The sequence below is a fragment of the Bombina bombina genome, chromosome 6 (assembly GCF_027579735.1).
Source record: "Bombina bombina isolate aBomBom1 chromosome 6, aBomBom1.pri, whole genome shotgun sequence".
Lineage (NCBI taxonomy): Eukaryota > Metazoa > Chordata > Amphibia > Anura > Bombinatoridae > Bombina > Bombina bombina.
The window spans coordinates 10,855,656-10,870,925 of NC_069504.1; the positions used below are offsets into that span (position 1 = coordinate 10,855,656).

At 38.8% G+C, this 15,270-nt stretch overlaps 1 protein-coding gene across 1 annotated transcript in view; it reads left to right on the plus strand.

Annotated features, from left to right (window-relative positions):
• The window catches only part of LOC128662513 (ankyrin-3), a 436,289-nt gene that overhangs the window by 230,058 nt on the left and 190,961 nt on the right, over positions 1-15,270 (plus strand). The window lies entirely within an intron of this gene.

Below are 15,270 nucleotides of genomic sequence, written 5' to 3' on the forward strand. Positions count from 1 at the left end.
TGTGCAATTTTTGACCAAGTGACTAAAACTTATATGCACTTTATTCTTAAGTGTAGTCAAACTTGGAAATGCTGTAAAGGTAGTAACACACAAACACAGACTCACTCATACACTGAAACACTCACTCACACATAAGGATTTACATATAGCAGACACGCAAAGAAACACACAAACACACTCGGACACAGACACCAAATAGACACTCAGCACTTGTTTACATTGACCTGACAAGTAAAGAGGTAGACTACAGTTTTGTCAAAAAAGGAGATTTACAAAACAAAATATGGAGTTCTGATTATCTTTTTGTCAAGGGAAATGCCAACTAAATGATGACAACAGCATGCAGTGGCTGAAAGGAAGGGCCCTGAACTGCCTAAACAATAATTTAAAGGTTAAATGGTGGATTGGTGACTTCCCGAAAGGTCTTATTAGTCTCAAAGTCTGTAGAAAGATGTAAATAATCAGTAGTAAGGTCAAAATGTCCTAAAAAGGAACAGACAATGGACACACACACAAACACAAACTTGCACATATACCCAAGGAAACACCGACAGAGACAGCCTCAGAAAACACAATAAGACATACATACACACACACACACACACAGAGAGACACCCACATAAAACACAGAAAGACATAAATACACACACACCCTCACTGAGATATCCACAGAAAACACACAAAGACATACACACACTCTCACAGAGACACCCACAAAAAAATGCAGACATAGACACACCCTCACAGAGACACCCACAGAAAGCACACACCCTCGCAGAGACATCCACAGAGACATACACACCCACCCTCACAAAGGCATCCAGAGAAAATACACAAAGACATACATACACACACCCTCACAGAGACACCCATAGAAAAAGCACAAAGAGAAACGCACACACCCTCACAGACATCCACTGAAAATGCACAAGGACATACATGCATGATAAACAAATTGCAGAAATTAAGAGATCACTTTTTAAAGAATCATATTTGTAAATGTGCAAACAAAAATAATTCTGTGAATTCAAAATTGTACATTAATGATCTGGATAGATTGCTAGATGAAGAAAAGTACCTTTTAAAAGGTTGACATATGTTTGTTTGTTTTTTCACCATTTTACCCAACCAAGAGCACCACTTCAAATATAGTGTACAAATGTTCCCATCTGTCAGCTGTACTTAAGGATTTTGAAAATGCTGTACTCTATATGGTCTTGGTGGAAGCATAAGCTGTGGTACTCATACCATTAGATCTGGTTAATTGCAGGATTTAGGCTTGTTTGTAAGTATTTCAAAATTAAGTCAGCTGTAGTGTAAACTGAACAGTTTTAAGTTAACCTGTCTCATTTCAAACACTGAGCAATCTTAGTCTGAGAGTATAACATTTTATGCAGATGTAAAAATCTTAGATAAAATGCCTCCTTGCATCTGGAAAGTCCTTGCATAAAGATGCAGTAAACTGAAATAAATAAATATATATATATATATATATATATATATATATATATATATATATATATATATCAAAATAACAAGAGTATTGCATTGAGCAATGATACTTTTTTTATTGGACTGACTATACATTTAGAAGTTGACAAGCTTTCGGAAGAGTTCCTTCCTTTATCAAGTCTAAAGCAATACTGACCAATTCAATGGAATTTACAGATTATATCTTAAAACACAGAATAGCTAAGAAGACAGAAAGTGCAGGGGGAGGAGGAGGTGTCGTAAAAATCATGAGGGGGGCTTAGGTAACAGGCAGACAGTGTCCAGTGTAGGAGAACAGACAGGGGAAATATATAGCTTTACATAGAGCATATACTGACAAAGTTATATATCAACATTGAATCAATATCTATAAAGATGTGAAATTGTATATACAGGGGGAATACAAAAGTTAAAAATAGACAAAAGTGTGGACATAGGCTTACCTGTGTACCTATGTATAAAGAATGTGGAATATACAATGTAATTGACTAAATGAAAGTACATTACAAAATTTTTTGATAATGTGTTAAGAATCCAGAGTCCACATTTAGTCGAGAATTAAACAGGTTGAAGTGCATTATCATTTTCATTTCAAAGGTTTTTCTTTCCATGGTGTTTTTGAAGTTGCCTCTGAGAATTTTGATTTTGAGGTTTTGGATGGAGTGGTCAGGTTGGGTGAAATGGTGACCAACAGGGGTGCAGTATTTTGTTTCACAGTGGTTTTTGATTGAGTGTCTGTGTAAGTTCATCCGAAGGTGCAGTTTTTGGCTTGTTTCTCCAATATAGCATCCCATTTCACATGCAGTGCAATGTATCATGTATACCACATTTGCAGATATACATGAATATGCCCCTTTAATGTTATAAGATTTATTATTGTGATTTGCTGTGCTGCTTTCACAAACGTGTTGACACAGTTTGCAGAGCTTTATAGCAGCACTTGGTTCCATTCTGAGTGTTCTTTTTCTCAAGGGGTAGCTTCCTATGTACCAGTTTCTGCTTTAGGTTAGGTGGTTGTCTGTATGCCAGGATTGGGGGTTTTGGAAAGATTTTTTTTGAGTGTGGGATCCTCTAGGAGTAGTGGCTGTAGTAAGTCTTATGATTATTCGTATCCCTTCCACAGCAGGGTTGTATTTGACTACTAGTGGGATACGTGATATGTTTTTCTTCTCCCTGTATTGTAGTAAGTGTTCACGTGGAGTATGGAGGGCAGAGTTAATTTTTTTATTTATAATCCTTGTTTTGTAACCTTTTTGTCTGAATGATTGGGGCAGTGTGATGAGGTGTTTGTCACGGTCCTTGGTATCTGAGCAAATTCTGTGGTATCTTGTAGCCTGACTGTAGATTATGGATTTTTTAATGTGACTAGGGTGGGAGCTGGAGCTGTGGAGGTAGCTGCATCTATCTGTTGGTTTCCTGTATACAGATGAGTGCCGTTTGCCATTTGTGATGGATATTGTTGTATCCAGGAAGCTGACACAGTCTCTAGAAAAGTTCATTTTAAGCTTGATTGATGCATGGAATAGATTAAATGATTTATGAAAATGTTCAAGGTTTTTTTCTCCTTCTGTCCATATGATGAAAATATCATCGATGTAGCGAAAGTATTTGAAGGGTTTGTGAGGGTGAGTGGCTAGGAATCTCTGCTCTAAGTCAGCCATGAAGAGGTTTGCGTACTGTGGTGCCATTTTGGTGCCCATGGCTGTTCCCATGGTTTGTAAGTAGATGGAGTGGTTGAAGATGAAATAATTGTGAGTAAGTATAAATTCTGTAAGTTTACTGACTGTAGAAGCACTATATGTCTGGTTAGGGCTGTTGGAGGAAAGAAAGTTTAAGCAGGCATCAATACCATCTTTAGGTGGAATTTTGCTGTACAGGGATTCCACATCCATTGTCACAAGTATAGTGTCCTCTGGCAATTCTGTTATCTGGCTGATTTTGTTAAGAAAATCAGTGGTTTCTTTTTTAAAGCTAGTGGTGTTAATAACTAAAGGCTTAAGAATATTCTCCACTAGGCCCGATATTTGCTCAGTCAGAGTTTCCATGCCTGTTATTATTGGTCTTCCTGGGTTCCCTGGTTTGTGGATTTTTGGGAGCATGTAGAATGTCCCTATACTAGGGTTAGAGGGCACCAGTTTGTCCAGTTTATGTTGCGTGTGTTTAGGGAATGTTTTAATTAGTTTTCTAAGTTGCAAAGTGTATTCCTGGGTGGGGTCCTTTTCCAGTTTTTTGTAATAAGTTTGATCTGATAATTGTCTATTTCCCTCTGTGATGTAGTCCTGTGTATTCATGATCACCACTGCTCCTCCCTTGTCCGCAGGCTTAATGGTAATATTTTCATTATTTCTTAAGTTTTTTATAGCGTTTTTTTCTAAGTGTGAGAGGTTATACATTATTTTTTTCTGCTGTGTGTTGAGCAGAGATGCAGTTCTCAACCGGAAGCTTTCAATATAGCTGTCCAATTTTGTGTTGCATCCTGGTGCAGGTGTGAAGATTGTGTTCTTTTTCCTTCCATTGTAGTCCTCCATAGTGCTGGTATTTTCTTTGTCATAGAAGAATTCTTTTAGCTGCAATCTCCTGAAGAATTCTTCTAAGTCTGATTACAGTTGGATTTTGACTAGATTTGTACTTGGACAGAATGATAATCCTTTACACAGTACTGATATCTCTGGTTCTGATAGGTGGTAGTTTGAAAGGTTCACAATCCCTGAGTTTTCTGTGTGGTTTTCTTGGTTGGTGACAGTTTGTGTTTTAAATGAGGTGCTGTTATTGTCTGTGGACGTTTGGTCATCTGTTGTTGTAGTTGATCTGTCACCTGGAGCTCTGTTTTCTTGCATTTGGTGTTTTATTCTGTTTTGTGACAGGCTTGCAAGTTTCTTCCTTTTCTTCTTGATAAAATTTTGTTGTTGTGCTTTGTGGAAGTGTTGCATTTCTTTTTTAATTTCTTCATTGTACCCATTATTTTCTTGTAGTTTTTGTAGTAGGAGCTGCTTTTGGTCTTTTATTATTTGCTTTTTGCTGTAAAGTTGATGAATTAGGTTATTTCTCAGTTTCTCACTGGTACGTCTGCAAAGTTTTTCAGCACACTCACAGTTATGAGTGGTTGCAAGTGGATTCTTCATTTTCAGTCCATTTGGAATGAGATTCATTTTTTTGCAGGATGATAGGAAGTATATATCACTGTTGATCTGTGTTTCTTTTGTGATCAGTTTCATGATTTGCTTCTTATTATGGCTATATTCAGTATCTTCCATAGTCACGTTGATTGGAGTAGCCGTGTTAGTCCAGAGATTTAGATATCAAAATAACAAGAGTATTGCATTGAGCAATGATACTTTTTTATTGGACTAACTATACATTTATAAGTTGACAAGCTTTCGGAAGAGTTCCTTCCTTTATCAAGTCTAAAGCAATACTGACTAATTCAATGGAATTTACAGATTATATCTTAATCAACGTGACTATGGAAGATACTGAATATAGCCATAATAAGAAGCAAATCATGAAACTGATCACAAAAGAAACACAGATCAACAGTGATATATACTTCCTATCATCCTGCAAAAAAATGAATCTCATTCCAAATGGACTGAAAATTAAGAATCCACTTGCAACCACTCATAACTGTGAGTGTGCTGAAAAACTTTGCAGACGTACCAGTGAGAAACTGAGAAATAACCTAATTCATCAACTTTACAGCAAAAAGCAAATAATAAAAGACCAAAAGCAGCTCCTACTACAAAAACTACAAGAAAATAATGGGTACAATGAAGAAATAAAAAAAAAATGCAACACCTCTACAAAACACAACAAAATTTTATGAAGAAGAAAAGGAAGAAACTTGCAAGCCTGTCACAAAACAGAATAAAACACCAAATGCAAGAAAACAGAGCTCCAGGTGACAGATCAACTACAACAACAAATGACCAAACGTCCACAGACAATAACAGCACCTCATTTAAAACACAAACTGTCACCAACCAAGAAAACCACACAGAAAACTCAGGGATTGTGAACCTTTCAAACTACCACCTATCAGAACCAGAGATATCAGTACTGTGTAAAGGATTATCATTCTGTCCAAGTACAAATCTAGACAAAATCCAACTGTACTCAGACTTAGAAGAATTCTTCAGGAGATTGCCGCTAAAAGAATTCTTCTATGACAAAGAAAATACCAGCACTATGGAGGACTACAATGGAAGGAAAAATAACACAATTTTCACACCTGCACCAGGACGCAACACAAAATTGGACAGCTATATTGAAAGCTTCCAGTTGAGAACTGCATCTCTGCTCAACACACAGCAGAAAAAAATAATGTATAACCTCTCACACTTAGAAAAAAACGCTATAACAAACTTTAGAAATAATGAAAATATTACCATTAAGCCTGCGGACAAGGGAGGAGCAGTGGTGATGATGAATACACAGGACTACATCACAGAGGGAAATAGACAATTATCAAATCAAACTTATTACATAAAACTGGAAAAGGACCCCACCCATGAATACACTTTGCAACTTAGAAAACTAATTAAAACATTCCCTAAACACACGCAACATAAACTGGACAAACTGGTGCCCTCTAACCCTAGCATAGGGACATTATACATGCTCCCAAAAATCCACAAACCAGGGAACCCAGGAAGACCAATAATAACAGGCATGGACACTCTGACTGAGCAAATATTGGGCCTAGTGGAGAATATTCTTAAGCCTTTAGCTATTAACACCACTAGCTTTATAAAAGACACCACTGATTTTCTTAGCAAAATCAGCCAGATAACAGAATTGCCAGAGGATACTATACTTGTGACAATGGATGTGGAATCCCTGTACAGCAATATTCCACATAAAGATGGTATTGATGCCTGCTTAAACTTTCTTTCCTCCAACAGCCCTAACCAGACATATAGTGCTTCTACAGTCAGTAAACTTACAGAATTTATACTTACTCACAATTATTTCATCTTCAACCACTTCATCTACTTACAAACCATGGGAACAGCCATGGGCACCAAAATGGCACCACATTACGCAAACCTCTTCATGGCTGACTTAGAACAGAGATTCCTAGCCACTCACCCTCACAAACCCTTCAAATACTTTCGCTACATCGATTATATTTTTATCATATGGACAGAAGGAGAAAAAAACCTTGAACATTTTAATAAATCATTTAATCTATTTCATGCATCAATCAAGCTTAAAATGAACTTTTCTAGAGACTGTGTCAGCTTCCTGGATACAACAATATCCATCACAAATAGCAAACTGCACTCATCTGTATACAGGAAACCAACAGATACAGCTGCCTCCACATCTCCAGCTCCCACCCCAATCACATTAAACAATCCATAATACCACAGAATTTGCTCAGATACCAAGGACCGTGACAAACACCTCATCACACTGTCCCAATCATTCAGAGAAAAAGGTTACAGAGCAAGGATTATAAATAAAAAAATTAACTCTGCCCTCAATACTCCACGTGAACACTTACTACAATACAGGGAGAAGAAAAACATATCACGTATCCCACTAGTAGTCAAATACAACCCTGCTGTGGAAGGGATACGAAAAATCATAAAAGACTTACAGCCACTACTCTTAGAGGATCCCACACTCCAAAAAATCTTTCCAAAACCCCCAATCCTGGCATACAGACAACCACCTAACCTAAAGCAGAAACTGGTACATAGGAAGCTACCCCTTGAGAAAAAGAACACTCAGAATGGAACCAAGTGCTGCTATAAAGCTCTGCAAACTGTGTCAACACGTTTGTGAAAGCAGCACAGCAAATCACAATAATAAATCTTATAACATTAAAGGGGCATATTCATGTATATCTGCAAATGTGGTATACATGATACATTGCACTGCATGTGAAATGGGATGCTATATTGTAGAAACAAGCCAAAAACTGCACCTTCGGATGAACTTACACAGACACTCAATCAAAAACCACTGTGAAACAAAATACTGCACCCCTGTTGGTCACCATTTCACCCAACCTGACCACTCCATCCAAAACCTCAAAATCAAAATTCTCATAAGCAACTTCAAAAACACCATGGAAAAAAAACCTTTGAAATGAAAATGATAATGCACTTCAACCTGTTTAATTCTGGACTAAATGTGGACTCTGGATTCTTAACACATTATCAAAATTTTTTATAATGTACTTTCATTTAGTCAATTACATTGTATATTCCACATTCTTTATACATAGGTACACAGGTAAGCCTATATCCACACTTTTGTCTTTTTTTAACTTTTGTATTCCCCCTGTATATTCAATTTCACATCTTTATAGATATTGGCCTCTAGTTATCAAGCCGTCAACCTCAAATACGCTGGAATTCCGCAGCGCATTTGTGGCGAGGCTGATTCGCCTAAGTTATCAAGCCCTGCTGCCCGGCAAAAGTAGAATATAGTGACGTAAGCTTTGATCCGCCGGACTCAGTCCGACACAGATCGATTCTTACGTCACTCCAGATGTTCCGAACGCAAGTGCTGCACAATCTGACTACTTTTGGGAGTTATCAAATGACTACCAGGTACGCTCGGCACTTTTCCGGCCCAGCGTACCTGGTTTTCCATCCATAGGAATCAATGGGAGTCTGACCATAGCGAAAGTTCATGTTCGCTGCTGCCCGACATCCCATTGATTCCTATGGGAGATGTCTGCACCTAACACCCTAACATGTACTCCGAGTCTAAACACCCCTAATCTGCCCCCCTACACCGCCGCAACTAAATAAATGTATTACCCCCTAAACCGCCGCTCCCAAACCCCACCACAACTATAATAAACTGATTAACCCCTAAACCGCCGCTCCCGGAGACCACCGCCACTCTAATAAACTGATTAACCCCTAAACCGCTGCTCCCGGAGACCACCGCCACTCTAATAAACTGATTAACCCCTAAACCGCCGCTCCCGGAGCCCACCGCCACTCTAATAAACTGATTAACCCCTAAACCGCCGCTCCCGGAGCCCACCGCCACTCTAATAAACTGATTAACCCCTAAACCGCTGCTCCCGGAGCCCACCGCCACTCTAATAAACTGATTAACCCCTAAACCGCCGCTCCCGGAGCCCACCGCCACTAATAAACTGATTAACCCCTAAACCGCCGCTCCCGGAGCCCACCGCCACTCTAATAAACTGATTATTCCCTAAACCGCCGCTCCTGGAGCCCACCGCCACTCTAATAAACTGATTAACCCCTAAACCGCCGCTCCCGGACCCCGCCGCCACCTACATAATATCTATTAACCCCTATCCTGCCCCCCCTATACCGCCACCACCTATAATAAATGTATTAACCCCTATCCTGCCGATCCCGTACCCCACCGCAACTCAATAGATTGTTTAACCCCTAATCTGCCCCCCCCACACAGTCGCCACCTATAATAAATTTATTAACCCCTATCCTGCCCCCCCCATACCGCCGCCATCTATATTAAACTAATTAACCCCTAAACATAAGTCTAACACTAACCCTAACACCCCCCTAACTTAAATATTATTTTAATAAATCTAAATAAAAATTACTCTTATTAACTAAATTAATCCTATTTAAAACTAAATACTTACCTATAAAATAAACCCTAATATAGCTACAATATTACTAATAATTATATTGTAGCTATTTTAGGATTTATTTTTATTTTACAGGCAAATTTAAATTTATTTTAACTAGGTACAATAGCTATTAAATAGTTATTAACTATTTAATAGCTACCTAGTTAAAATAAAGACAAATTTACCTGTAAAATAAAAACTAACCTAAGTTACAATTACACCTAACACTACACTATCATTAACTAAATTATTCCTATTTAAAAATAAATACTTACCTGTAAAATAAACCCTAAGATAGCTACAATGTAATTAATAATTACATTGTAGCTATTTTAGGATTTATATTTATTTCTCTTGTAAGGTGTATCCAGTCCACGGATCATCCATTACTTATGGGATATTCTCCTTCCCAACAGGAAGTTGCAAGAGGATCACCCACAGCAGAGCTGCTATATAGCTCCTCCCCTAACTGCCATATCCAGTCATTCTCTTGCAACTCTCGACAAGCATGGAGGTAGTAAGAGAGAAGTGGTGAAACGTAGTTGTTTTTTCCTTCAATCAAAAGTTTATTTTTAAATGGTACCGGAGTTGTACTATTTTGTCCCAGGCAGAAAATAGAAGAAGAATCTGCCTGTGATTTCTATGATCTTTGCGGGTTGTAACTAAGATCCATTGCTGTTCTCACACATAACTGAAGAGAGAGGTAACTTCAGCTGGGGAATGGCGTGCAGGTTATCCTGCTATGAGGTATGTGCAGTTAATATTTTTTTCTAGAGTTGTAAATGCTAGAAAATGCTGCTGATACCAGATTTATGTAAGGTAAGCATGAATACAGTGATTTAATAGCGACTGGTATCATGCTTACTTTCTGAGGTAATACTCTTTTATATTTACAATATAAAACGTTTGCTGGCATGTTTAAACGTTTTTATATATACTTTGGTGATAAAACTTTATTGGGGCCTAGTTTTTTTCCCCACATGGCTGGCTTAAATTTGCCTAGAAACAGTTTCCTGAGGCTTTCCACTGTTTTAATATGAGTGGGAGGGGCCTAATTTAGCGCTTTATTGCGCAGTAACTTTTACAGACTGAGACATCCAGCTTTTCTCAGAGTCCCCTGAATGCTATAGGACCTCTCTAAAGGGCTCTTAGGCTTTCCAAAGTCGTTTGTTGGGGAAGGTAGGCCCACAGCAGGGCTGTGGCAGTTTGTTGTGACTGTTAAAAAACGTCTATCATTTTTTTGATCCGTTTTTTTAACTAAGGGGTTAATCATCCATTTGCAAGTGAGTGCAATGCTCTGTTAGCTTATTATACACACTGTAAAAATTTCGTTTAATTTACTGCTTTTTTTCACTGTTTTTCAAATTCTGACAATTTGTTTCTCTTAAAGGCACAGTACCGTTTTTATTTTTTGCTTGTTAACTTGATTTAAAGTGTTTTCCAAGCTTGCTGGTCTCATTGCTAGTCTGTTTAAACATGTCTGACATAGAGGAAACTCCTTGTTCATTATGTTTAAAAGCCATGGTGGAACCCCCTCTTAGAATGTGTACCAAATGTACTGATTTCACTTTAAGTAATAAAGATCATATTCTGTCTTTTAAAAATTTATCACGAGGGGGAAGTTATGCCGACTAACTCGCCCCACGTGTCAGACCCTTTGACTCCCGCTCAAGGGACTCACGCTCTAATGGCGCCAAGTACATCTAGTGCGCCCATAGCGTTTACTTTACAAGACATGGCGGCGGTCATGGATAATACACTGTCAGCGGTATTATCCAGACTACCTGGGTTTAGAGGAAAGCGAGACAGCTCTGGAGTTAGAAGAAATACAGAGCATACTGACGCTTTAAGAGCTATGTCTGATACTCCCTCACAATATACAGAAGCTGAGGAAGGAGAGCTTCTTTCTGGTGGTGATGTTTCTGACTCAGGGAAAAAGATTCAACCTGATTCTGATATGTCTACATTTAAATTTAAGCTTGAACACCTCCGTGTGTTGCTCAGGGAGGTTTTAGCTGCTCTGAATGACTGTGATACAATTGCAGTGCCAGAAAAATTGTGTAGATTGGACAAATACTATGCAGTGCCGTTGTGCACTGATGTTTTTCCAATACCTAAAAGGTTTACAGAAATTATTAATAAGGAATGGGATAGACCAGGTGTGCCGTTCTCTCCCCCTCTTATTTTTAAGAAAATGTTTCCAATAGATGCCACCACACTGGACTTATGGCAGACAGTCCCTAAGTTGGAGGGAGCAGTTTCTACCCTAGCTAAGTGTACTACTATCCCTGTCGAGGATAGTTGTGCTTTCTCAGATCCAATGGATAAAAAGTTAGAGGGTTACCTTAAGAAAATGTTTATTCAACAAGGTTTTATTCTACAGCCCCTTGCATGCATTGCCCCAGTCACTGCTGCTGCGGCTTTCTGGTTTGAGTCTCTGGAAGAGGCTTTACAGGTAGAGACCCCATTGGATGACATACTTGACAAGCTTAGAGCACTTAAGCTAGCCAATTCTTTTGTTTCTGATGCCATTGTTTATTTGACTAAACTAACGGCTAAAAATTCTGGTTTTGCTATTCAAGCACGCAGGGCGCTATGGCTTAAATCATGGTCAGCTGACGTTACTTCAAAGTCTAAGCTGCTTAACATTCCCTTCAAGGGGCAAACCCTATTCGGGCCTGGTTTGAAGGAGATCATTTCTGATATCACTGGAGGAAAAGGTCATGCCCTTCCTCAGGATAGGTCCAAATCAAGGGCCAAACAGACTAATTTTCGTGCCTTTCGAAACTTCAAGGCGAGTGCGACATCAACTTCATACAAAACAAGAGGGAACTTTTGCCCAGTCCAAGTCGGTCTGGAGACCTAACCAGACCTGGAACAAAGGTAAGCAGGCCAAAAAGCCTGCTGCTGTCCCTAAGACAGCATGAAGTATCAGCCCCCTATCCGGTAACGGATCTAGTAGGGGGCAGACTTTCGCTCTTCGCCCAGGCTTGGGCAAGAGATGTCCAGGATCCCTGGGCGTGGAAATTGTATCCCAGGGATATCTTCTGGATTTCAGAGCTTCTCCTCCAAAAGGGAGATTTCACCTTTCACAATTATCTGCAAGCCAGATAAAGAGAGAGGCATTCTTACACTGTGTTCAAGACCTCCTAGTTATGGGAGTGATCCATCCAGTTCCAAAGGAGGAACAAGGACAGGGATTTTACTCAAATCTGTTTGTGGTTCCCAAAAAAGAGGGAACCTTCAGACAAATTTTAGATCTCAAGATCTTAAACAAATTCCTCAGAGTCCCATCATTCAAGATGAAGACTATTCGTACCATCCTACCTATGATCCAGGAGGGTCAATACATGACTACAGTGGATTTAAAAGATGCTTATCTTCACATTCCGATACACAAAGATCATCATCGGTTTCTCAGGTTTGCCTTCCTGAACAGGCATTACCAGTTTGTAGCTCTTCCCTTTGGGTTAGCTACAGCCCCAAGAATCTTTACGAAGGTTCTGGGGTCACTTCTGGCGGTCCTAAGACCGCGGGGCATATCAGTGGCCCCTTATTTAGACGACATTCTGATACAGGCGTCAAATTTCCAAATTGCCAAGTCTCATACTGACATAGTTCTGGCATTTCTGAGGTCGCATGGGAGGAAGGTGAACGAAGAAAAGAGTTCTCTATCTCCTCTCACAAACATAGAAACATAGAAACATAGAAACATAGATATTGACGGCAGATAAGAGCCATAGGCCCAGCAAGTCTGCCCCACCTTACCTAACAGTATAAACTTATCTAGTTCGTAGGATAGCCCTATGCTTGTCCCATGCATTTTTAAAGTCCCCCACAGTGTTTGTTGCTACTACCTCTTGAGGAAGTTTATTCCATAAATCAATCACTCTTTCTGTAAAGAAGTGCTTCCTCAAATTACTCCTGAATCTACTACCCTTTAGCTTGAGCTCATGACCCCTTGTTCTTGAATTTTCCATTTTATGTAAAATACCCACAGCCTCAGTTTTACTAAACCCTTTAATGTACTTGAAAGTTGCTATCATATCACCTCTTTCCCTTCTCTCCTCTAAGCTATACATATTTAGGTCATTGAGCCTATCCTGGTAAGTTTTATTTTTTAGACCATGTACCATTTTGGTAGCCCTCCTTTGCACAGATTCAAGTTTGTTAATATCCTTCTGAAGATATGGCCTCCAGAACTGCACACAATACTCAAGATGAGGCCTAACTAATGATCTATAAAGTGGCATAAGAACCTTACTATTTCTGCTGCAAATACCTCTACCAATACATCCAAGCATTCTGCTAGCCTTACTCGCTGCCTTACTACATTGTTTACTAAGTTTTAAATCATCTGAAATAATAATTCCCAAGTCCTGTTCCTCGTCTGTAACAGTCAGTAAAGTGTCATTGAGTCTGTAATTAACATTTGGATTTTTCTTCCCTAAATGCATTATTTTACACTTTGCTGTGTTAAACTTTAGATCCCAGTCGTTTGTCCAATCCTCCAATTGTTGTATATCACTTCTCATTTTGTCTACCCCCCCTGGAACATCCACTCTGTTGCAAATTTTTGTATCATCTGCAAAGAGACATACTTTCCCCTGTAGCCCTTTGCTGATATCGCAGATAAATATGTTAAACAAAACAGGCCCCAGAACTGACCCCTGAGGAACACCACTAGTAACAGCCCCCTCTGCTGAATGAACTCCATTTACTAAGACACTTTGTTTTCTGTCCTTAAGCCAGCATTCCACCCAGTTCACAATTTTTGAATCTAGACCAAGGAGATATAGTTTGTGAATAAGTTTATTGTGTGGGACGGTGTCAAATGCTTTGCTGAAATCTAGATATGCTACATCAACTGCTCCTCCCTTGTCTAATACTTTTGTTACATAATCAAAGAAGTCAATTAGATTAGTCTGACATGATCTCCCTGAAGTAAAACCATGCTGATTTTGGTCCTCTAAATTGTTTGTCTTTATGTAAGTCATAATTCTTTCCTTTAAGAGGCTTTCCATTAATTTCCCTACTACTGAAGTTAAACTAACTGGCCTGTAGTTGCCAGATTCTTCTCTACTGCCCTTTTTATGAAGAGGTATTACATTTGCTATTCTCCAATCATCTGGGACAGCTCCTGTTAATAGTGACTGATTAAACAGATCAGTTAATGGGACAGTTAGCACTGAACGAAGTTCTTTTAAAACCCTTGGATGAATATTATCAGGACCCACTGCCTTTGTAACATTTATTTTTGATAATGCTAACAAAACCTCATCCTCTGTAAAAAGATTACTGTTAAGCTTGTTTCTATTTTGCATAGCATCCCTTAATGTAGACATTGTATCTTCACAATCTTTAGTGAAAACAGAACAGAAGTAATCATTGAGACAGTCTGCAATCTGCTTATCTCCTTCTATTATTCTACCATCAACTGATTTCAATTTTACTATTCCTACCTTATTTTTTCTTCTTTCACTGATATATCTAAAGAATGTTTTGTCCCCATGTTTTACTGACTGTGCTATCTTCTCTTCTGCATCAGCTTTAACCTTCCTAATTAACTGCTTAGTCTTTTTTTGTTGGAGTCTCCATATTTTCATATCATCATCTGCTTGTGTGTGTCTGTAATTTTTATAAGCTATCTTTTTTGTCTTTACAGCATGTGCTACTTCTTTGGAAAACCAAATTGGTTTCCGCTTTCTTTTACTTTTACAGACATGTCTAATACAGTGTGCGGTTGCATCTAAAATGGCACCTTTCACAAATTCCCACTGTTCTTGAACCCCTGTAATAAGATTTTTCCCCTTTAAATAGTTTTTTAGGTATTCTCCCATTAATGAAAAATCTGCCGTCCTAAAGTCTAAAACTTTTGTTTTAGTCTGGGTGTTCAGTTCCTGAACATGAATACTAAACCAAACAGATTGATGATCACTGGATCCTAAGTTCTCACCTACAGACACATCTGAAACTGTATCACTGTTTGTAAGTATTAGATCTAATATAGCTTCCTTACGAGTTGGTTCCTTGACTAATTGTTCAAGTGATTCCCCTAGCAGAGATTCAAGAATATACCTGCTTCTAGCCGATCTAGCAGAAGGAATCTTCCAGTCTATATCTGGCAAATTAAAGTCCCCCAGTACTATAACCTTACCCTTCATGGTCATTTTGGTTATTTCATC